Below are 18,898 nucleotides of genomic sequence, written 5' to 3'. Positions count from 1 at the left end.
GCATCTGCTGCTCGCCTTTCAGCCTCCCTGTGTCTTATCAGACGAAGATGACTGTGAAATTGGCGGCGATTCAGAAGTTTAACGAAGACGCGCAATTGTGCAGACATAGGTGTGAGCCGAAATAGCTCAGTTGGGAGAGCGTTAGACTGAAGATCTAAAGGTCCCTGGTTCGATCCCGGGTTTCGGCAAGTGTTTGTTCTGAAGCTGATACCAATGGAATTGCTCCGAGTCTGTGATGATGTAAGTACAGCCGAGAACAAAAATGACTCTGTCCTGTAACTGTTCAGGTTGTCTAGTGCTTGCCGTAAGAGGAACACAGTAGGCAACTCCCTGAGAAGTAAGAAAATACGAAAAGTCCTACCGACTGCGTTCCCTTTTTTGTGTCAGGAGGTAAAGAACGTCTCCAACGGAACCGTGAAATGAGCGAAAACGTGGGAAGCATTGCATTCGAAATACTTGTGAATTTTCCAATTGCCCAGTGAGTGTCGACAAAACACGTAACTCCTCTACTCCAACGTATGAGACCTAACGACTGCTGCGGTTTGTTTTTGCATGGTGTGTCAGCATTCTTAGATAGTCTGCTACGAGCTTAGCGCGACACGTTTGTAGACAGCATTCAGGCGACGTTTAATTAGTAACAGCTCGATGCAGCGATAGCACAACTGTGAAGGACATGAGTCAATGTATAGCTGTGCATCGTGGGATGATCTCTAACGTCATGTGAGCCCGGATAGCTCAGTCGGTAGAGCATTAGGCTTTTAACCTAAGGGTCCAGGGTTCAAGTCCCTGTTCGGGCGGAGATTTTAATACTTTGGTAGCGATTCTTCTGGTAGCGGTGGAAACACTACGGAAAAGAATGCAGCTACGCCGTTTTCTGACGCCACAGTGCTTTAAACCGTATCAGTTGCATGTTTCGGGAGAAAATCCCGAACTACGGCAGTCGTGGCCGAGTAGTTAAGGCGTCTGACTCGAAATCAGATTCCCTGTGGGAGCGTAGGTTCGAATCCTACCGGCTGCGTGCGATTTTGCATAAAGAGGAGCAAATATTTTCACACACGTGACGCCATCCTCAACAAGACGAAAATTTCCGTTTTACAGTACTGAGTGTCGCGGCGGCCGCTGCTTTCTGTGGCTACCGGTTCACCTCTCACTGACGCTGGGACTGCAGAAAGCCGTCGCAGGCCCACGAGTGCGCTGCCGTCATTTTCTCGCGTCGACGCCGAGTTCGTGAGTACACAGACGTGCTTGGAAGCGTTGGACAGAGCAAACATTCATTTCTCTCTTTTTTAAGAATCGCAATTCAGTCATTCGAGTGCGGCAAAAGCAATGGTGCAGCGTTTCTTTTCTTAAGATGTCGCAGCTACTTGCAAGTATGTCGACCACTTAAGACGACAGTAAACTAGCGTCAGCAGTGCGTCAGTGAGAAGTCGGTGAAGTCGCCATTGGAGCCACAAGCCAGTAATTACGTCATGCGAATCACTCGCACGCAACGCAGCTGTACGATAGCTCAGTCGGTAGAGCGTTTGATTTTCAACCAAAGGGTGTTGGGTTCAAGGCCATGTCTAGGCGAAAATTAATACAATTTCGTAACGGCTAATGTGCTGGCAATGGAAACACTACAGAAAAGAGTTAGGCCACGCAGCTTTCTGCCATTGGATTGCTTCTAAAGTTGGACTTTCACTTGTCGGAAGACGCTTTTGCCACCGGCAGTCGTGGCCGAGTGGTTAAGGCGTCTGACTTGAAATCAGATTCCCTCTGGGAGCGTAGGTTCGAGTCCTGCCGACTGCGAAAATTTTCTCGCTCTCAGAAGATGGACGTTCAGCTGCATCCTAGCAGTTGCGTCTCTACTAAACACGTGGGTCTCCAGCAATGTGCAGTGTTCTTTGGTGCAGCGCTACAGTCGCTCCCAGAAGCCACAGCTCATCTCCTCGTCTCACTGCCGTCCACCAAGTGTCAGTGCAAGTGTCCATTTTAGCTTGCAGACGGTGACGTGTAGCAATTTATGAGCTAACGCAAGTCAAATGTTTTAGCGTGTGTTTCTGCTAGATACTGGCTCTCACATAGTGGAGAGACTCACTCCTTCTTGTGTCTCGTTCTCTGCACACGAGTTGCACGTGGCATCGATATAGCAAAGGTTTTCTAGCGCCAGCGAAGTCGATATTACATGAATCGAGTCGACATGTTTGCTTCTTACGATGATGGAATCAGAAGAAATGTGTGTGGTACTTCACTGCATCTGCTGCTCGCCTTTCAGCCTCCCTGTGTCTTATCAGACGAAGATGACTGTGAAATTGGCGGCGATTCAGAAGTTTAACGAAGACGCGCAATTGTGCAGACATAGGTGTGAGCCGAAATAGCTCAGTTGGGAGAGCGTTAGACTGAAGATCTAAAGGTCCCTGGTTCGATCCCGGGTTTCGGCAAGTGTTTGTTTTGAAGCTGATGCCAATGGAATTGCTCCGAGTCTGTGATGATGTAAGTACAGCCGAGAACAAAAATGACTCTGTCCTGTAACTGTTCAGGTTGTCTAGTGCTTGCCGTAAGAGGAACACAGTAGGCAACTCCCTGAGAAGTAAGAAAATACGAAAAGTCCTACCGACTGCGTTCCCTTTTTTGTGTCAGGAGGTAAAGAACGTCTCTAACGGAACCGTGAAATGAGCGAAAACGTGGGAAGCATTGCATTCGAAATACTTGTGAATTTTCCAATTGCCCAGTGAGTGTCGACAAAACACGTAACTCCTCTACTCCAACGTATGAGACCTAACGACTGCTGCGGTTTGTTTTTGCATCGTGTGTCAGCATTCTTAGATAGTCTGCTACGAGCTTAGCGCGACACGTTTGTAGACAGCATTCAGGCGACGTTTAATTAGTAACAGCTCGATGCAGCGATAGCACAACTGTGAAGGACATGAGTCAATGTATAGCTGTGCATCGTGGGATGATCTCTAACGTCATGTGAGCCCGGATAGCTCAGTCGGTAGAGCATTAGGCTTTTAACCTAAGGGTCCAGGGTTCAAGTCCCTGTTCGGGCGGAGATTTTAATACTTTGGTAGCGATTCCTCTGGTAGCGGTGGAAACACTACGGAAAAGAATGCAGCTACGCCGTTTTCTGACGCCACAGTGCTTTAAACCGTATCAGTTGCATGTTTCGGGAGAAAATCCCGAACTACGGCAGTCGTGGCCGAGTAGTTAAGGCGTCTGACTCGAAATCAGATTCCCTGTGGGAGCGTAGGTTCGAATCCTACCGGCTGCGTGCGATTTTGCATAAAGAGGAGCAAATATTTTCACACACGTGACGCCATCCTCAACAAGACGAAAATTTCCGTTTTACAGTACTGAGTGTCGCGGCGGCCGCTGCTTTCTGTGGCTACCGGTTCACCTCTCACTGACGCTGGGACTGCAGAAAGCCGTCGCAGGCCCACGAGTGCGCTGCCGTCATTTTCTCGCGTCGACGCCGAGTTCGTGAGTACACAGACGTGCTTGGAAGCGTTGGACAGAGCAAACATTCATTTCTCTCTTTTTTAAGAATCGCAATTCAGTCATTCGAGTGCGGCAAAAGCAATGGTGCAGCGTTTCTTTTCTTAAGATGTCGCAGCTACTTGCAAGTATGTCGACCACTTAAGACGACAGTAAACTAGCGTCAGCGGTGCGTCAGTGGGAAGTCGGTGAAGTCGCCATTGGAGCCACAAGCCAGTAATTACGTCATGCGAATCACTCGCACGCAACGCAGCTGTACGATAGCTCAGTCGGTAGAGCGTTTGATTTTCAACCAAAGGGTGTTGGGTTCAAGGCCATGTCTAGGCGAAAATTAATACAATTTCGTAACGGCTAATGTGCTGGCAATGGAAACACTACAGAAAAGAGTTAGGCCACGCAGCTTTCTGCCATTGGATTGCTTCTAAAGTTGGACTTTCACTTGTCGGAAGACGCTATTGCCACCGGCAGTCGTGGCCGAGTGGTTAAGGCGTCTGACTTGAAATCAGATTCCCTCTGGGAGCGTAGGTTCGAGTCCTGCCGACTGCGAAAATCTTCTCGCTCTCAGAAGATGGACGTTCAGCTGCATCCTAGCAGTTGCGTCTCTACTAAACACGTGGGTCTCCAGCAATGTGCAGTGTTCTTTGGTGCAGCGCTACAGTCGCTCCCAGAAGCCACAGCTCGTCTCCTCGTCTCACTGCCGTCCACCAAGTGTCAGTGCAAGTGTCGCCTCTCTGGGCAGTGCAGATGTGTCCATTTTAGCTTGCAGACGGTGACGTGTAGCAATTTATGAGCTAACGCAAGTCAAATGTTTTAGCGTGTGTTTCTGCTAGATACTGGCTCTCACATAGTGGAGAGACTCACTCCTTCTTGTGTCTCGTTCTCTGCACACGAGTTGCACGTGGCATCGATATAGCAAAGGTTTTCTAGCGCCAGCGAAGTCGATATTACATGAATCGAGTCGACATGTTTGCTTCTTACGATGATGGAATCAGAAGAAATGTGTGTGGTACTTCACTGCATCTGCTGCTCGCCTTTCAGCCTCCCTGTGTCTTATCAGACGAAGATGACTGTGAAATTGGCGGCGATTCAGAAGTTTAACGAAGACGCGCAATTGTGCAGACATAGGTGTGAGCCGAAATAGCTCAGTTGGGAGAGCGTTAGACTGAAGATCTAAAGGTCCCTGGTTCGATCCCGGGTTTCGGCAAGTGTTTGTTTTGAAGCTGATGCCAATGGAATTGCTCCGAGTCTGTGATGATGTAAGTACAGCCGAGAACAAAAATGACTCTGTCCTGTAACTGTTCAGGTTGTCTAGTGCTTGCCGTAAGAGGAACACAGTAGGCAACTCCCTGAGAAGTAAGAAAATACGAAAAGTCCTACCGACTGCGTTCCCTTTTTTGTGTCAGGAGGTAAAGAACGTCTCCAACGGAACCGTGAAATGAGCGAAAACGTGGGAAGCATTGCATTCGAAATACTTGTGAATTTTCCAATTGCCCAGTGAGTGTCGACAAAACACGTAACTCCTCTACTCCAACGTATGAGACCTAACGACTGCTGCGGTTTGTTTTTGCATCGTGCGTCAGCATTCTTAGATAGTCTGCTACGAGCTTAGCGCGACACGTTTGTAGACAGCATTCAGGCGACGTTTAATTAGTAACAGCTCGATGCAGCGATAGCACAACTGTGAAGGACATGAGTCAATGTATAGCTGTGCATCGTGGGACGATCTCTAACGTCATGTGAGCTCGGATAGCTCAGTCGGTAGAGCATTAGGCTTTTAACCTAAGGGTCCAGGGTTCAAGTCCCTGTTCGGGCGGAGATTTTAATACTTTGGTAGCGATTCCTCTGGTAGCGGTGGAAACACTACGGAAAAGAATGCAGCTACGCCGTTTTCTGACGCCACAGTGCTTTAAACCGTATCAGTTGCATGTTTCGGGAGAAAATCCCGAACTACGGCAGTCGTGGCCGAGTAGTTAAGGCGTCTGACTCGAAATCAGATTCCCTGTGGGAGCGTAGGTTCGAGTCCTACCGGCTGCGTGCGATTTTGCATAAAGAGGAGCAAATATTTTCACACACGTGACGCCATCCTCAACAAGACGAAAATTTCCGTTTTACAGTACTGAGTGTCGCGGCGGCCGCTGCTTTCTGTGGCTACCGGTTCACCTCTCACTGACGCTGGGACTGCAGAAAGCCGTCGCAGGCCCACGAGTGCGCTGCCGTCATTTTCTCGCGTCGACGCCGAGTTCGTGAGTACACAGACGTGCTTGGAAGCGTTGGACAGAGCAAACATTCATTTCTCTCTTTTTTAAGAATCGCAATTCAGTCATTCGAGTGCGGCAAAAGCAATGGTGCAGCGTTTCTTTTCTTAAGATGTCGCAGCTACTTGCAAGTATGTCGACCACTTAAGACGACAGTAAACTAGCGTCAGCGGTGCGTCAGTGGGAAGTCGGTGAAGTCGCCATTGGAGCCACAAGCCAGTAATTACGTCATGCGAATCACTCGCACGCAACGCAGCTGTACGATAGCTCAGTCGGTAGAGCGTTTGATTTTCAACCAAAGGGTGTTGGGTTCAAGGCCATGTCTAGGCGAAAATTAATACAATTTCGTAACGGCTAATGTGCTGGCAATGGAAACACTACAGAAAAGAGTTAGGCCACGCAGCTTTCTGCCATTGGATTGCTTCTAAAGTTGGACTTTCACTTGTCGGAAGACGCTATTGCCACCGGCAGTCGTGGCCGAGTGGTTAAGGCGTCTGACTTGAAATCAGATTCCCTCTGGGAGCGTAGGTTCGAGTCCTGCCGACTGCGAAAATCTTCTCGCTCTCAGAAGATGGACGTTCAGCTGCATCCTAGCAGTTGCGTCTCTACTAAACACGTGGGTCTCCAGCAATGTGCAGTGTTCTTTGGTGCAGCGCTACAGTCGCTCCCAGAAGCCACAGCTCGTCTCCTCGTCTCACTGCCGTCCACCAAGTGTCAGTGCAAGTGTCGCCTCTCTGGGCAGTGCAGATGTGTCCATTTTAGCTTGCAGACGGTGACGTGTAGCAATTTATGAGCTAACGCAAGTCAAATGTTTTAGCGTGTGTTTCTGCTAGATACTGGCTCTCACATAGTGGAGAGACTCACTCCTTCTTGTGTCTCGTTCTCTGCACACGAGTTGCACGTGGCATCGATATAGCAAAGGTTTTCTAGCGCCAGCGAAGTCGATATTACATGAATCGAGTCGACATGTTTGCTTCTTACGATGATGGAATCAGAAGAAATGTGTGTGGTACTTCACTGCATCTGCTGCTCGCCTTTCAGCCTCCCTGTGTCTTATCAGACGAAGATGACTGTGAAATTGGCGGCGATTCAGAAGTTTAACGAAGACGCGCAATTGTGCAGACATAGGTGTGAGCCGAAATAGCTCAGTTGGGAGAGCGTTAGACTGAAGATCTAAAGGTCCCTGGTTCGATCCCGGGTTTCGGCAAGTGTTTGTTTTGAAGCTGATGCCAATGGAATTGCTCCGAGTCTGTGATGATGTAAGTACAGCCGAGAACAAAAATGACTCTGTCCTGTAACTGTTCAGGTTGTCTAGTGCTTGCCGTAAGAGGAACACAGTAGGCAACTCCCTGAGAAGTAAGAAAATACGAAAAGTCCTACCGACTGCGTTCCCTTTTTTGTGTCAGGAGGTAAAGAACGTCTCCAACGGAACCGTGAAATGAGCGAAAACGTGGGAAGCATTGCATTCGAAATACTTGTGAATTTTCCAATTGCCCAGTGAGTGTCGACAAAACACGTAACTCCTCTACTCCAACGTATGAGACCTAACGACTGCTGCGGTTTGTTTTTGCATCGTGTGTCAGCATTCTTAGATAGTCTGCTACGAGCTTAGCGCGACACGTTTGTAGACAGCATTCAGGCGACGTTTCTACATCTACATCTACATGACTACTCTGCAATTCACATTTAAGTGCTTGGCAGAGGGTTCATCGAACCACAATCATACTATCTCTCTACTATTCCACTCCCGAACAGCGAGCGGGAAAAACGAACACCTAAACCTTTCTGTTCGAGCTCTGATTTCTCTTATTTTATTTTGATGATCATTCCTACCTATGTAGGTTGGGCTCAACAAAATATTTTCGCATTCGGAAGAGAAAGTTGGTGACTGAAATTTCGTAAAAAGGTCTCGCCGCGACGAAAAACGTCTATGCTGTAATGACTTCCATCCCAACTCGTGTATCATATCTGCCACACTCTCTCCCCTATAACGCGAAAATACAAAACGAGCTGTCCTTCTTTGCACCCTCTCGATGTCCTCCGTCAATCCCACCTGGTAAGGATCCCACACCGCGCAGCAATATTCTAACAGAGGACGAACGAGTGTAGTGTAAGCTGTCTCTTTAGTGGACTTGTTGCATCTTCTAAGTGTCCTGCCAATGAAACGCAACCTTTGGCTCGCCTTCCCGACAATATTATCTATGTGGTCCTTCCAACTGAAGTTGTTTGTAATTTTAACACCCAGGTACTTAGTTGAATTGACAGCCTTGAGAATTGTACTATTTATCGAGTAATCGAATTCCAACGGATTTCTTTTGGAACTCATGTGGATCATCTCACACTTTTCGTTATTTAGCGTCAACTGCCACCTGACACACCATACAGCAATCTTTTCTAAATCGCTTTGCAGCTGATACTGGTCTTCGGATGACCTTACTAGACGGTAAATTACAGCATCATCTGCGAACAACCTAAGAGAACTGCTCAGATTGTCACCCAGGTCATTTATATAGATCAGGAACAGTAGAGGTCCCAGGACGCTTCCCTGGGGAACACCTGATATCACTTCAGTTTTACTCGATGATTTGCCGTCTATTACTACGAACTGCGACCTTCCTGACAGGAAATCACGAATCCAGTCGCACAACTGAGACGATACCCCATAGCTCCGCAGCTTGATTAGAAGTCGCTTGTGAGGAACGGTGTCAAAAGCTTTCTGGAAATCTAGAAATACGGAATCAACTTGAGATCCCCTGTCGATAGCGGCCATTACTTCGTGCGAATAAAGAGCTAGCTGCGTTGCACAAGAGCGATGTTTTCTGAAGCCATGCTGATTACGTGTCAATAGATCGTTCCCTTCGAAGTGATTCATAATGTTTGAATACAGTATATGCTCCAAAACCCTACTGCAAACCGACGTCAATGATATAGGTCTGTAGTTAAATGGATTACTCCTACTACCCTTCTTGAACACTGGTGCGACCTGCGCAATTTTCCAATCTGTAGGTACAGATCTATCGGTGAGCGAGCGGTTGTATATGAGTGCTAAGTAGGGAGCTATAGTATCAGCGTAATCTGAAAGGAACCTAATCGGTATACAATCTGGACCTGAAGACTTGCCCGTATCAAGCGATTTGAGTTGCTTCGCAACCCCTAAGGTATCTACTTCTAAGAAACTCATGCTAGCAGATGTTCGTGTTTCAAATTCTGGAATATTCCATTCGTCTTCCCTGGTGAAGGAATTTCGGAAAACTGCGTTCAATAACTCCGCTTTAGCGGCGCAGTCGTCGATAACAGTACCAACGGCACTGCGCAGCGAAGGTATTGACTGCGTCTTGCCGCTTGTGTACTTTACATACGACCAGAATTTCTTCGGATTTTCTACCAAATTTCGAGACAATGTTTCGTTGTGGAACCTATTAAAGGCATCTCGCATCGAAGTACGTGCCAAATTTCGCGCGTCTGTAAATTTTAGCCCATCTTCAGGATTTCGCGTTCTTCTGAACTTCGCATGCTTTTTCCGTTGCCTCTGCAACAGCGTTCGGACCTTTTTTGTGTACCACGGGGGATCCGTTCCATCTCTTACCAATTTATGAGGTATGAATATCTCAATTGCTGTTGCTACTATATCTTTGAATTTGAGCCACATCTCGTCTACATTCGCATAGTCAGTTCGGAAGGAATGGAAATTGTCTTTTAGGAAGGCTTCTAGTGGTACTTTATCCGCTTTTTTAAATAAAATTATTTTGCGTTTGTTTCTGATGGATTTGGAAGAAATCTAACAGCTCGATGCAGCGATAGCACAACTGTGAAGGACATGAGTCAATGTATAGCTGTGCATCGTGGGATGATCTCTAACGTCATGTGAGCCCGGATAGCTCAGTCGGTAGAGCATAAGGCTTTTAACCTAAGGGTCCAGGATTCAAGTCCCTGTTCGGGCGGAGATTTTAATACTTTGGTAGCGATTCCTCTGGTAGCGGTGGAAACACTACGGAAAAGAATGCAGCTACGCCGTTTTCTGACGCCACAGTGCTTTAAACCGTATCAGTTGCATGTTTCGGGAGAATATCCCGAACTACGGCAGTCGTGGCCGAGTAGTTAAGGCGTCTGCCTCGAAATCAGATTCCCTGTGGGAGCGTAGGTTCGAATCCTACCGGCTGCTTGCGATTTTGCATAAAGAGGAGCAAATATTTTCACACACGTGACGCCATCCTCAACAAGACGAAAATTTCCGTTTTACAGTACTGAGTGTCGCGGCGGCCGCTGCTTTCTGTGGCTACCGGTTCACCTCTCACTGACGCTGGGACTGCAGAAAGCCGTCGCAGGCCCACGAGTGCGCTGCCGTCATTTTCTCGCGTCGACGCCGAGTTCGTGAGTACACAGACGTGCTTGGAAGCGTTGGACAGAGCAAACAATCATTTCTCTCTTTTTTAAGAATCGCAATTCAGTCATTCGAGTGCGGCAAAAGCAATGGTGCAGCGTTTCTTTTCTTAAGATGTCGCAGCTACTTGCAAGTATGTCGACCACTTAAGACGACAGTAAACTAGCGTCAGCGGTGCGTCAGTGGGAAGTCGGTGAAGTCGCCATTGGAGCCACAAGCCAGTAATTACGTCATGCGAATCACTCGCACGCAACGCAGCTGTACGATAGCTCAGTCGGTAGAGCGTTTGATTTTCAACCAAAGGGTGTTGGGTTCAAGGCCATGTCTAGGCGAAAATTAATACAATTTCGTAACGGCTAATGTGCTGGCAATGGAAACACTACAGAAAAGAGTTAGGCCACGCAGCTTTCTGCCATTGGATTGCTTCTAAAGTTGGACTTTCACTTGTCGGAAGACGCTATTGCCACCGGCAGTCGTGGCCGAGTGGTTAAGGCGTCTGACTTGAAATCAGATTCCCTCTGGGAGCGTAGGTTCGAGTCCTGCCGACTGCGAAAATTTTCTCGCTCTCAGAAGATGGACGTTCAGCTGCATCCTAGCAGTTGCGTCTCTGCTAAACACGTGGGTCTCCAGCAATGTGCAGTGTTCTTTGGTGCAGCGCTACAGTCGCTCCCAGAAGCCACAGCTTATCTCCTCGTCTCACTGCCGTCCACCAAGTGTCAGTGCAAGTGTCGCCTCTCTGGGCAGTGCAGATGTGTCCATTTTAGCTTGCAGACGGTGACGTGTAGCAATTTATGAGCTAACGCAAGTCAAATGTTTTAGCGTGTGTTTCTGCTAGATACTGGCTCTCACATAGTGGAGAGACTCACTCCTTCTTGTGCCTCGTTCTCTGCACACGAGTTGCACGTGGCATCGATATAGCAAAGGTTTTCTAGCGCCAGCGAAGTCGATATTACATGAATCGAGTCGACATGTTTGCTTCTTACGATGATGGAATCAGAAGAAATGTGTGTGGTACTTCACTGCATCTGCTGCTCGCCTTTCAGCGTTCCTGTGTCTTATCAGACGAAGATGACTGTGAAATTGGCGGCGATTCAGAAGTTTAACGAAGACGCGCAAGTGTGCAGACATAGGTGTGAGCCGAAATAGCTCAGTTGGGAGAGCGTTAGACTAAAGATTTGAAGGTCCCTGGTTCGATCCCGGGTTTCGGTAAGTGTTTGTTTTGAAGCTGATGCCAATGGAATTGCTCCGAGTCTGTGATGATGTAAGTACAGCCGAGAACAAAAATGACTCTGTCCTGTAACTGTTCAGGTTGTCTAGTGCTTGCCGTAAGAGGAACACAGTAGGCAACTCCCTGAGAAGTAAGAAAATACGAAAAGTCCTACCGACTGCGTTCCCTTTTTTGTGTCAGGAGGTAAAGAACGTCTCCAACGGAACCGTGAAATGAGCGAAAACGTGGGAAGCATTGCATTCGAAATACTTGTGAATTTTCCAATTGCCCAGTGAGTGTCGACAAAACACGTAACTCCTCTACTCCAACGTATGAGACCTAACGACTGCTGCGGTTTGTTTTTGCATCGTGTGTCAGCATTCTTAGATAGTCTGCTACGAGCTTAGCGCGACACGTTTGTAGACAGCATTCAGGCGACGTTTAATTAGTAACAGCTCGATGCAGCGATAGCACAACTGTGAAGGACATGAGTCAATGTATAGCTGTGCATCGTGGGATGATCTCTAACGTCATGTGAGCCCGGATAGCTCAGTCGGTAGAGCATTAGGCTTTTAACCTAAGGGTCCAGGGTTCAAGTCCCTGTTCGGGCGGAGATTTTAATACTTTGGTAGCGATTCCTCTGGTAGCGGTGGAAACACTACGGAAAAGAATGCAGCTACGCCGTTTTCTGACGCCACAGTGCTTTAAACCGTATCAGTTACATGTTTCGGGAGAAAATCCCGAACTACGGCAGTCGTGGCCGAGTAGTTAAGGCATCTGACTCGAAATCAGATTCCCTGTGGGAGCGTAGGTTCGAATCCTGCCGGCTGCGTGCGATTTTGCATAAAGAGGAGCAAATATTTTCACACACGTGACGCCATCCTCAACAAGACGAAAATTTCCGTTTTACAGTACTGAGTGTCGCGGCGGCCGCTGCTTTCTGTGGCTACCGGTTCACCTCTCACTGACGCTGGGACTGCAGAAAGCCGTCGCAGGCCCACGAGTGCGCTGCCGTCATTTTCTCGCGTCGACGCCGAGTTCGTGAGTACACAGACGTGCTTGGAAGCGTTGGACAGAGCAAACATTCATTTCTCTCTTTTTTAAGAATCGCAATTCAGTCATTCGAGTGCGGCAAAAGCAATGGTGCAGCGTTTCTTTTCTTAAGATGTCGCAGCTACTTGCAAGTATGTCGACCACTTAAGACGACAGTAAACTAGCGTCAGCGGTGCGTCAGTGGGAAGTCGGTGAAGTCGCCATTGGAGCCACAAGCCAGTAATTACGTCATGCGAATCACTCACACGCAACGCAGCTGTACGATAGCTCAGTCGGTAGAGCGTTTGATTTTCAACCAAAGGGTGTTGGGTTCAAGGCCATGTCTAGGCGAAAATTAATACAATTTCGTAACGGCTAATGTGCTGGCAATGGAAACACTACAGAAAAGAGTTAGGCCACGCAGCTTTCTGCCATTGGATTGCTTCTAAAGTTGGACTTTCACTTGTCGGAAGACGCTATTGCCACCGGCAGTCGTGGCCGAGTGGTTAAGGCGTCTGACTTGAAATCAGATTCCCTCTGGGAGCGTAGGTTCGAGTCCTGCCGACTGCGAAAATCTTCTCGCTCTCAGAAGATGGACGTTCAGCTGCATCCTAGCAGTTGCGTCTCTACTAAACACGTGGGTCTCCAGCAATGTGCAGTGTTCTTTGGTGCAGCGCTACAGTCGCTCCCAGAAGCCACAGCTCGTCTCCTCGTCTCACTGCCGTCCACCAAGTGTCAGTGCAAGTGTCGCCTCTCTGGGCAGTGCAGATGTGTCCATTTTAGCTTGCAGACGGTGACGTGTAGCAATTTATGAGCTAACGCAAGTCAAATGTTTTAGCGTGTGTTTCTGCTAGATACTGGCTCTCACATAGTGGAGAGACTCACTCCTTCTTGTGTCTCGTTCTCTGCACACGAGTTGCACGTGGCATCGATATAGCAAAGGTTTTCTAGCGCCAGCGAAGTCGATATTACATGAATCGAGTCGACATGTTTGCTTCTTACGATGATGGAATCAGAAGAAATGTGTGTGGTACTTCACTGCATCTGCTGCTCGCCTTTCAGCCTCCCTGTGTCTTATCAGACGAAGATGACTGTGAAATTGGCGGCGATTCAGAAGTTTAACGAAGACGCGCAATTGTGCAGACATAGGTGTGAGCCGAAATAGCTCAGTTGGGAGAGCGTTAGACTGAAGATCTAAAGGTCCCTGGTTCGATCCCGGGTTTCGGCAAGTGTTTGTTTTGAAGCTGATGCCAATGGAATTGCTCCGAGTCTGTGATGATGTAAGTACAGCCGAGAACAAAAATGACTCTGTCCTGTAACTGTTCAGGTTGTCTAGTGCTTGCCGTAAGAGGAACACAGTAGGCAACTCCCTGAGAAGTAAGAAAATACGAAAAGTCCTACCGACTGCGTTCCCTTTTTTGTGTCAGGAGGTAAAGAACGTCTCCAACGGAACCGTGAAATGAGCGAAAACGTGGGAAGCATTGCATTCGAAATACTTGTGAATTTTCCAATTGCCCAGTGAGTGTCGACAAAACACGTAACTCCTCTACTCCAACGTATGAGACCTAACGACTGCTGCGGTTTGTTTTTGCATCGTGTGTCAGCATTCTTAGATAGTCTGCTACGAGCTTAGCGCGACACGTTTGTAGACAGCATTCAGGCGACGTTTAATTAGTAACAGCTCGATGCAGCGATAGCACAACTGTGAAGGACATGAGTCAATGTATAGCTGTGCATCGTGGGATGATCTCTAACGTCATGTGAGCCCGGATAGCTCAGTCGGTAGAGCATAAGGCTTTTAACCTAAGGGTCCAGGATTCAAGTCCCTGTTCGGGCGGAGATTTTAATACTTTGGTAGCGATTCCTCTGGTAGCGGTGGAAACACTACGGAAAAGAATGCAGCTACGCCGTTTTCTGACGCCACAGTGCTTTAAACCGTATCAGTTGCATGTTTCGGGAGAAAATCCCGAACTACGGCAGTCGTGGCCGAGTAGTTAAGGCGTCTGACTCGAAATCAGATTCCCTGTGGGAGCGTAGGTTCGAATCCTACCGGCTGCGTGCGATTTTGCATAAAGAGGAGCAAATATTTTCACACACGTGACACCATCCTCAACAAGACGAAAATTTCCGTTTTACAGTACTGAGTGTCGCGGCGGCCGCTGCTTTCTGTGGCTACCGGTTTCACCTCTCACTGACGCTGGGACTGCAGAAAGCCGTCGCAGGCCCACGAGTGCGCTGCCGTCATTTTCTCGCGTCGACGCCGAGTTCGTGAGTACACAGACGTGCTTGGAAGCGTTGGACAGAGCAAACATTCATTTCTCTCTTTTTTAAGAATCGCAATTCAGTCATTCGAGTGCGGCAAAAGCAATGGTGCAGCGTTTCTTTTCTTAAGATGTCGCAGCTACTTGCAAGTATGTCGACCACTTAAGACGACAGTAAACTAGCGTCAGCGGTGCGTCAGTGGGAAGTCGGTGAAGTCGCCATTGGAGCCACAAGCCAGTAATTACGTCATGCGAATCACTCGCACGCAACGCAGCTGTACGATAGCTCAGTCGGTAGAGCGTTTGATTTTCAACCAAAGGGTGTTGGGTTCAAGGCCATGTCTAGGCGAAAATTAATACAATTTCGTAACGGCTAATGTGCTGGCAATGGAAACACTACAGAAAAGAGTTAGGCCACGCAGCTTTCTGCCATTGGATTGCTTCTAAAGTTGGACTTTCACTTGTCGGAAGACGCTATTGCCACCGGCAGTCGTGGCCGAGTGGTTAAGGCGTCTGACTTGAAATCAGATTCCCTCTGGGAGCGTAGGTTCGAGTCCTGCCGACTGCGAAAATCTTCTCGCTCTCAGAAGATGGACGTTCAGCTGCATCCTAGCAGTTGCGTCTCTACTAAACACGTGGGTCTCCAGCAATGTGCAGTGTTCTTTGGTGCAGCGCTACAGTCGCTCCCAGAAGCCACAGCTCGTCTCCTCGTCTCACTGCCGTCCACCAAGTGTCAGTGCAAGTGTCGCCTCTCTGGGCAGTGCAGATGTGTCCATTTTAGCTTGCAGACGGTGACGTGTAGCAATTTATGAGCTAACGCAAGTCAAATGTTTTAGCGTGTGTTTCTGCTAGATACTGGCTCTCACATAGTGGAGAGACTCACTCCTTCTTGTGTCTCGTTCTCTGCACACGAGTTGCACGTGGCATCGATATAGCAAAGGTTTTCTAGCGAAAGCGAAGTCGATATTACATGAATCGAGTCGACATGTTTGCTTCTTACGATGATGGAATCAGAAGAAATGTGTGTGGTACTTCACTGCATCTGCTGCTCGCCTTTCAGCCTCCCTGTGTCTTATCAGACGAAGATGACTGTGAAATTGGCGGCGATTCAGAAGTTTAACGAAGACGCGCAAGTGTGCAGACATAGGTGTGAGCCGAAATAGCTCAGTTGGGAGAGCGTTAGACTAAAGATCTAAAGGTCCCTGGTTCGATCCCGGTTTTCGGCAAGTGTTTGTTTTGAAGCTGATGCCAATGGAATTGCTCCGAGTCTGTGATGATGTAAGTACAGCCGAGAACAAAAATGACTCTGTCCTGTAACTGTTCAGGTTGTCTAGTGCTTGCCGTAAGAGGAACACAGTAGGCAACTCCCTGAGAAGTAAGAAAATACGAAAAGTCCTACCGACTGCGTTCCCTTTTTTGTGTCAGGAGGTAAAGAACGTCTCCAACGGAACCGTGAAATGAGCGAAAACGTGGGAAGCATTGCATTCGAAATACTTGTGAATTTTCCAATTGCCCAGTGAGTGTCGACAAAACACGTAACTCCTCTACTCCAACGTATGAGACCTAACGACTGCTGCGGTTTGTTTTTGCATCGTGTGTCAGCATTCTTAGATAGTCTGCTACGAGCTTAGCGCGACACGTTTGTAGACAGCATTCAGGCGACGTTTAATTAGTAACAGCTCGATGCAGCGATAGCACAACTGTGAAGGACATGAGTCAATGTATAGCTGTGCATCGTGGGATGATCTCTAACGTCATGTGAGCCCGGATAGCTCAGTCGGTAGAGCATAAGGCTTTTAACCTAAGGGTCCAGGATTCAAGTCCCTGTTCGGGCGGAGATTTTAATACTTTGGTAGCGATTCCTCTGGTAGCGGTGGAAACACTACGGAAAAGAATGCAGCTACGCCGTTTTCTGACGCCACAGTGCTTTAAACCGTATCAGTTGCATGGTGCAGGAGAAAGTCCCAAACTACGGCACTCGTGGCCGAGTAGTTAAGGCGTCTGCCTCGAAATCAGATTCCCTGTGGGAGCGTAGGTTCGAATTCTACCGGCTGCGTGTGATTTTGCATAAAGAGGAGCAAATATTTTCACACACGTGACGCCATCCTCAACAAGACGAAAATTTCCGTTTTACAGTACTGAGTGTCGCGGCGGCCGCTGCTTTCTGTGGCTACCGGTTCACCTCTCACTGACGCTGGGACTGCAGAAAGCCGTCGCAGGCCCACGAGTGCGCTGCCGTCATTTTCTCGCGTCGACGCCGAGTTCGTGAGTACACAGACGTGCTTTGGAAGCGTTGGACAGAGCAAACATTCATTTCTCTCTTTTTTAAGAATCGCAATTCAGTCATTCGAGTGCGGCAAAAGCAGTGGTGCAGCGTTTCTTTTCTTAAGATGTCGCAGCTACTTGCAAGTATGTCGACCACTTAAGACGACAGTAAACTAGCGTCAGCGGTGCGTCAGTGGGAAGTCGGTGAAGTCGCCATTTGGAGCCACAAGCCAGTAATTACGTCATGCGAATCACTCGCACGCAACGCAGCTGTACGATAGCTCAGTCGGTAGAGCGTTTGATTTTCAACCAAAGGGTGTTGGGTTCAAGGCCATGTCTAGGCGAAAATTAATACAATTTCGTAACGGCTAATGTGCTGGCAATGGAAACACTACAGAAAAGAGTTAGGCCACGCAGCTTTCTGCCATTGGATTGCTTCTAAAGTTGGACTTTCACCTGTCGGAAGACTCTATTGCCACCGGCAGTCGTGGCCGAGTGGTTAAGGCGTCTGACTTGAAATCAGATTCCCTCTGGGAGCGTAGGTTCGAGTCCTGCCGACTGCGAAAATTTTCTCGCTCTCAGAAGATGGACGTTCAGCTGCATCCTAGCAGTTGCGTCTCTACTAAACACGTGGGTCTCCAGCAATGTGCAGTGTTCTTTGGTGCAGCGCTACAGTCGCTCCCAGAAGCCACAGCTCATCTCCTCGTCTCACTGCCGTCCACCAAGTGTCAGTGCAAGTGTCGCCTCTCTGGGCAGTGCAGATGTGTCCATTTTAGCTTGCAGACGGTGACGTGTAGCAATTTATGAGCTAACGCAAATCAAATGTTTTAGCGTGTGTTTCTGCTAGATACTGGCTCTCACATAGTGGAGAGACTCACTCCTTCTTGTGTCTCGTTCTCTGCACACGAGTTGCACGTGGCATCGATATAGCAAAGGTTTTCTAGCGCCAGCGAAGTCGATATTACATGAATCGAGTCGACATGTTTGCTTCTTACGATGATGGAATCAGAAGAAATGTGTGTGGTACTTCACTGCATCTGCTGCTCGCCTTTCAGCCTCCCTGTGTCTTATCAGACGAAGATGACTGTGAAATTGGCGGCAATTCAGAAGTTTAACGAAGACGCGCAAGTGTGCAGACATAGGTGTGAGCCGAAATAGCTCAGTTGGGAGAGCGTTAGACTGAAGATCTAAAGGTCCCTGGTTCGATCCCGGGTTTCGGCAAGTGTTTGTCTTGAAGCTGATGCCAATGGAATTGCTCCGAGTCTGTGATGATGTAAGTACAGCCGAGAACAAAAATGACTCTGTCCTGTAACTGTTCAGGTTGTCTAGTGCTTGCCGTAAGAGGAACACAGTAGGCAACTCCCTGAGAAGTAAGAAAATACGAAAAGTCCTACCGACTGCGGTCCCTTTTTTGTGTCAGGAGGTAAAGAACGTCTCCAACGGAACCGTGAAATGAGCGAAAACGTGGGAAGCATTGCATTCGAAATACTTGTGAATTTTCCAATTGCCCAGTGAGTGTCGACAAACAACGTAACTCCTCTACTCCAACGTATGAGACCTAACGACTGCTGCGGTTTGTTTTTGCATCGTGTGTCAGCATTCTTAGATAGTCTGCTACGAGCTTAGCGCGACACGTTTGTAGACAGCATTCAGGCGACGTTTAATTAGTAACAGCTCGATGCAGCGATAGCACAACTGTGAAGGACATGAGTCAATGTATAGCTGTGGATCGTGAGATGATCTCTAACGTTATGTGAGCCCGGATAGCTCAGTCGGTAGAGCTTTAGGCTTTTAACCTAAGGGTCCAGGGTTCAAGTCCCTGTTCGGGCGGAGATTTTAATACTTTGGTAGCGATTCCTCTGGTAGCGGTGGAAACACTACGGAAAAGAATGCAGCTACGCCGTTTTCTGACGCCACAGTGCTTTAAACCGTATCAGTTGCATGTTTCGGGAGAAAATCCCGAACTACGGCAGTCGTGGCCGAGTCACAGTCAGCCAGCGGCTGCGCTGGAGGTCGGACGTGC

General features: G+C 48.2%; 29 non-coding genes across 29 annotated transcripts; all 29 read left to right on the top strand.

Annotated features, from left to right (window-relative positions):
* The first annotated feature begins 115 nt into the window (after window positions 1-115).
* On the top strand, window positions 116-188 carry Trnaf-gaa (transfer RNA phenylalanine (anticodon GAA)). Its single transcript has one exon. It is a non-coding gene; the product is annotated as a tRNA-Phe (tRNA).
* A 536-nt stretch (window positions 189-724) lies between these two features.
* On the top strand, window positions 725-797 carry Trnak-uuu (transfer RNA lysine (anticodon UUU)). The gene has a single exon. It is a non-coding gene; the product is annotated as a tRNA-Lys (tRNA).
* A 139-nt stretch (window positions 798-936) lies between these two features.
* On the top strand, window positions 937-1,018 carry Trnas-cga (transfer RNA serine (anticodon CGA)). The gene has a single exon. It is a non-coding gene; the product is annotated as a tRNA-Ser (tRNA).
* A 688-nt stretch (window positions 1,019-1,706) lies between these two features.
* On the top strand, window positions 1,707-1,788 carry Trnas-uga (transfer RNA serine (anticodon UGA)). Its single transcript has one exon. It is a non-coding gene; the product is annotated as a tRNA-Ser (tRNA).
* A 559-nt stretch (window positions 1,789-2,347) lies between these two features.
* Trnaf-gaa (transfer RNA phenylalanine (anticodon GAA)) lies at window positions 2,348-2,420 on the top strand. The gene has a single exon. It is a non-coding gene; the product is annotated as a tRNA-Phe (tRNA).
* A 536-nt stretch (window positions 2,421-2,956) lies between these two features.
* Window positions 2,957-3,029, top strand: Trnak-uuu (transfer RNA lysine (anticodon UUU)). Its single transcript has one exon. It is a non-coding gene; the product is annotated as a tRNA-Lys (tRNA).
* Window positions 3,030-3,168: 139 nt separating this feature from the next.
* On the top strand, window positions 3,169-3,250 carry Trnas-cga (transfer RNA serine (anticodon CGA)). The gene has a single exon. It is a non-coding gene; the product is annotated as a tRNA-Ser (tRNA).
* A 688-nt stretch (window positions 3,251-3,938) lies between these two features.
* Trnas-uga (transfer RNA serine (anticodon UGA)) lies at window positions 3,939-4,020 on the top strand. Its single transcript has one exon. It is a non-coding gene; the product is annotated as a tRNA-Ser (tRNA).
* A 585-nt stretch (window positions 4,021-4,605) lies between these two features.
* Window positions 4,606-4,678, top strand: Trnaf-gaa (transfer RNA phenylalanine (anticodon GAA)). The gene has a single exon. It is a non-coding gene; the product is annotated as a tRNA-Phe (tRNA).
* A 536-nt stretch (window positions 4,679-5,214) lies between these two features.
* Trnak-uuu (transfer RNA lysine (anticodon UUU)) lies at window positions 5,215-5,287 on the top strand. Its single transcript has one exon. It is a non-coding gene; the product is annotated as a tRNA-Lys (tRNA).
* A 139-nt stretch (window positions 5,288-5,426) lies between these two features.
* On the top strand, window positions 5,427-5,508 carry Trnas-cga (transfer RNA serine (anticodon CGA)). The gene has a single exon. It is a non-coding gene; the product is annotated as a tRNA-Ser (tRNA).
* A 688-nt stretch (window positions 5,509-6,196) lies between these two features.
* On the top strand, window positions 6,197-6,278 carry Trnas-uga (transfer RNA serine (anticodon UGA)). Its single transcript has one exon. It is a non-coding gene; the product is annotated as a tRNA-Ser (tRNA).
* A 585-nt stretch (window positions 6,279-6,863) lies between these two features.
* On the top strand, window positions 6,864-6,936 carry Trnaf-gaa (transfer RNA phenylalanine (anticodon GAA)). Its single transcript has one exon. It is a non-coding gene; the product is annotated as a tRNA-Phe (tRNA).
* Window positions 6,937-9,597: 2,661 nt separating this feature from the next.
* On the top strand, window positions 9,598-9,670 carry Trnak-uuu (transfer RNA lysine (anticodon UUU)). The gene has a single exon. It is a non-coding gene; the product is annotated as a tRNA-Lys (tRNA).
* A 139-nt stretch (window positions 9,671-9,809) lies between these two features.
* Window positions 9,810-9,891, top strand: Trnas-cga (transfer RNA serine (anticodon CGA)). Its single transcript has one exon. It is a non-coding gene; the product is annotated as a tRNA-Ser (tRNA).
* A 688-nt stretch (window positions 9,892-10,579) lies between these two features.
* On the top strand, window positions 10,580-10,661 carry Trnas-uga (transfer RNA serine (anticodon UGA)). The gene has a single exon. It is a non-coding gene; the product is annotated as a tRNA-Ser (tRNA).
* Window positions 10,662-11,246: 585 nt separating this feature from the next.
* Trnaf-aaa (transfer RNA phenylalanine (anticodon AAA)) lies at window positions 11,247-11,319 on the top strand. Its single transcript has one exon. It is a non-coding gene; the product is annotated as a tRNA-Phe (tRNA).
* Window positions 11,320-11,855: 536 nt separating this feature from the next.
* On the top strand, window positions 11,856-11,928 carry Trnak-uuu (transfer RNA lysine (anticodon UUU)). The gene has a single exon. It is a non-coding gene; the product is annotated as a tRNA-Lys (tRNA).
* A 139-nt stretch (window positions 11,929-12,067) lies between these two features.
* Window positions 12,068-12,149, top strand: Trnas-cga (transfer RNA serine (anticodon CGA)). The gene has a single exon. It is a non-coding gene; the product is annotated as a tRNA-Ser (tRNA).
* A 688-nt stretch (window positions 12,150-12,837) lies between these two features.
* On the top strand, window positions 12,838-12,919 carry Trnas-uga (transfer RNA serine (anticodon UGA)). The gene has a single exon. It is a non-coding gene; the product is annotated as a tRNA-Ser (tRNA).
* A 585-nt stretch (window positions 12,920-13,504) lies between these two features.
* Trnaf-gaa (transfer RNA phenylalanine (anticodon GAA)) lies at window positions 13,505-13,577 on the top strand. Its single transcript has one exon. It is a non-coding gene; the product is annotated as a tRNA-Phe (tRNA).
* Window positions 13,578-14,113: 536 nt separating this feature from the next.
* On the top strand, window positions 14,114-14,186 carry Trnak-uuu (transfer RNA lysine (anticodon UUU)). The gene has a single exon. It is a non-coding gene; the product is annotated as a tRNA-Lys (tRNA).
* A 139-nt stretch (window positions 14,187-14,325) lies between these two features.
* Window positions 14,326-14,407, top strand: Trnas-cga (transfer RNA serine (anticodon CGA)). Its single transcript has one exon. It is a non-coding gene; the product is annotated as a tRNA-Ser (tRNA).
* A 689-nt stretch (window positions 14,408-15,096) lies between these two features.
* Window positions 15,097-15,178, top strand: Trnas-uga (transfer RNA serine (anticodon UGA)). Its single transcript has one exon. It is a non-coding gene; the product is annotated as a tRNA-Ser (tRNA).
* A 585-nt stretch (window positions 15,179-15,763) lies between these two features.
* Window positions 15,764-15,836, top strand: Trnaf-aaa (transfer RNA phenylalanine (anticodon AAA)). Its single transcript has one exon. It is a non-coding gene; the product is annotated as a tRNA-Phe (tRNA).
* A 536-nt stretch (window positions 15,837-16,372) lies between these two features.
* Window positions 16,373-16,445, top strand: Trnak-uuu (transfer RNA lysine (anticodon UUU)). The gene has a single exon. It is a non-coding gene; the product is annotated as a tRNA-Lys (tRNA).
* A 911-nt stretch (window positions 16,446-17,356) lies between these two features.
* On the top strand, window positions 17,357-17,438 carry Trnas-uga (transfer RNA serine (anticodon UGA)). The gene has a single exon. It is a non-coding gene; the product is annotated as a tRNA-Ser (tRNA).
* A 585-nt stretch (window positions 17,439-18,023) lies between these two features.
* Window positions 18,024-18,096, top strand: Trnaf-gaa (transfer RNA phenylalanine (anticodon GAA)). Its single transcript has one exon. It is a non-coding gene; the product is annotated as a tRNA-Phe (tRNA).
* A 536-nt stretch (window positions 18,097-18,632) lies between these two features.
* Window positions 18,633-18,705, top strand: Trnak-uuu (transfer RNA lysine (anticodon UUU)). Its single transcript has one exon. It is a non-coding gene; the product is annotated as a tRNA-Lys (tRNA).
* Window positions 18,706-18,898: the final 193 nt, after the last annotated feature.

The sequence above is a fragment of the Schistocerca gregaria genome, unplaced genomic scaffold, assembly GCF_023897955.1.
Source record: "Schistocerca gregaria isolate iqSchGreg1 unplaced genomic scaffold, iqSchGreg1.2 ptg000395l, whole genome shotgun sequence".
Lineage (NCBI taxonomy): Eukaryota > Metazoa > Arthropoda > Insecta > Orthoptera > Acrididae > Schistocerca > Schistocerca gregaria.
The sequence above is the reverse complement of the archived record's forward strand: the minus strand, read 5'-3'. Positions and strand labels throughout refer to the sequence as shown.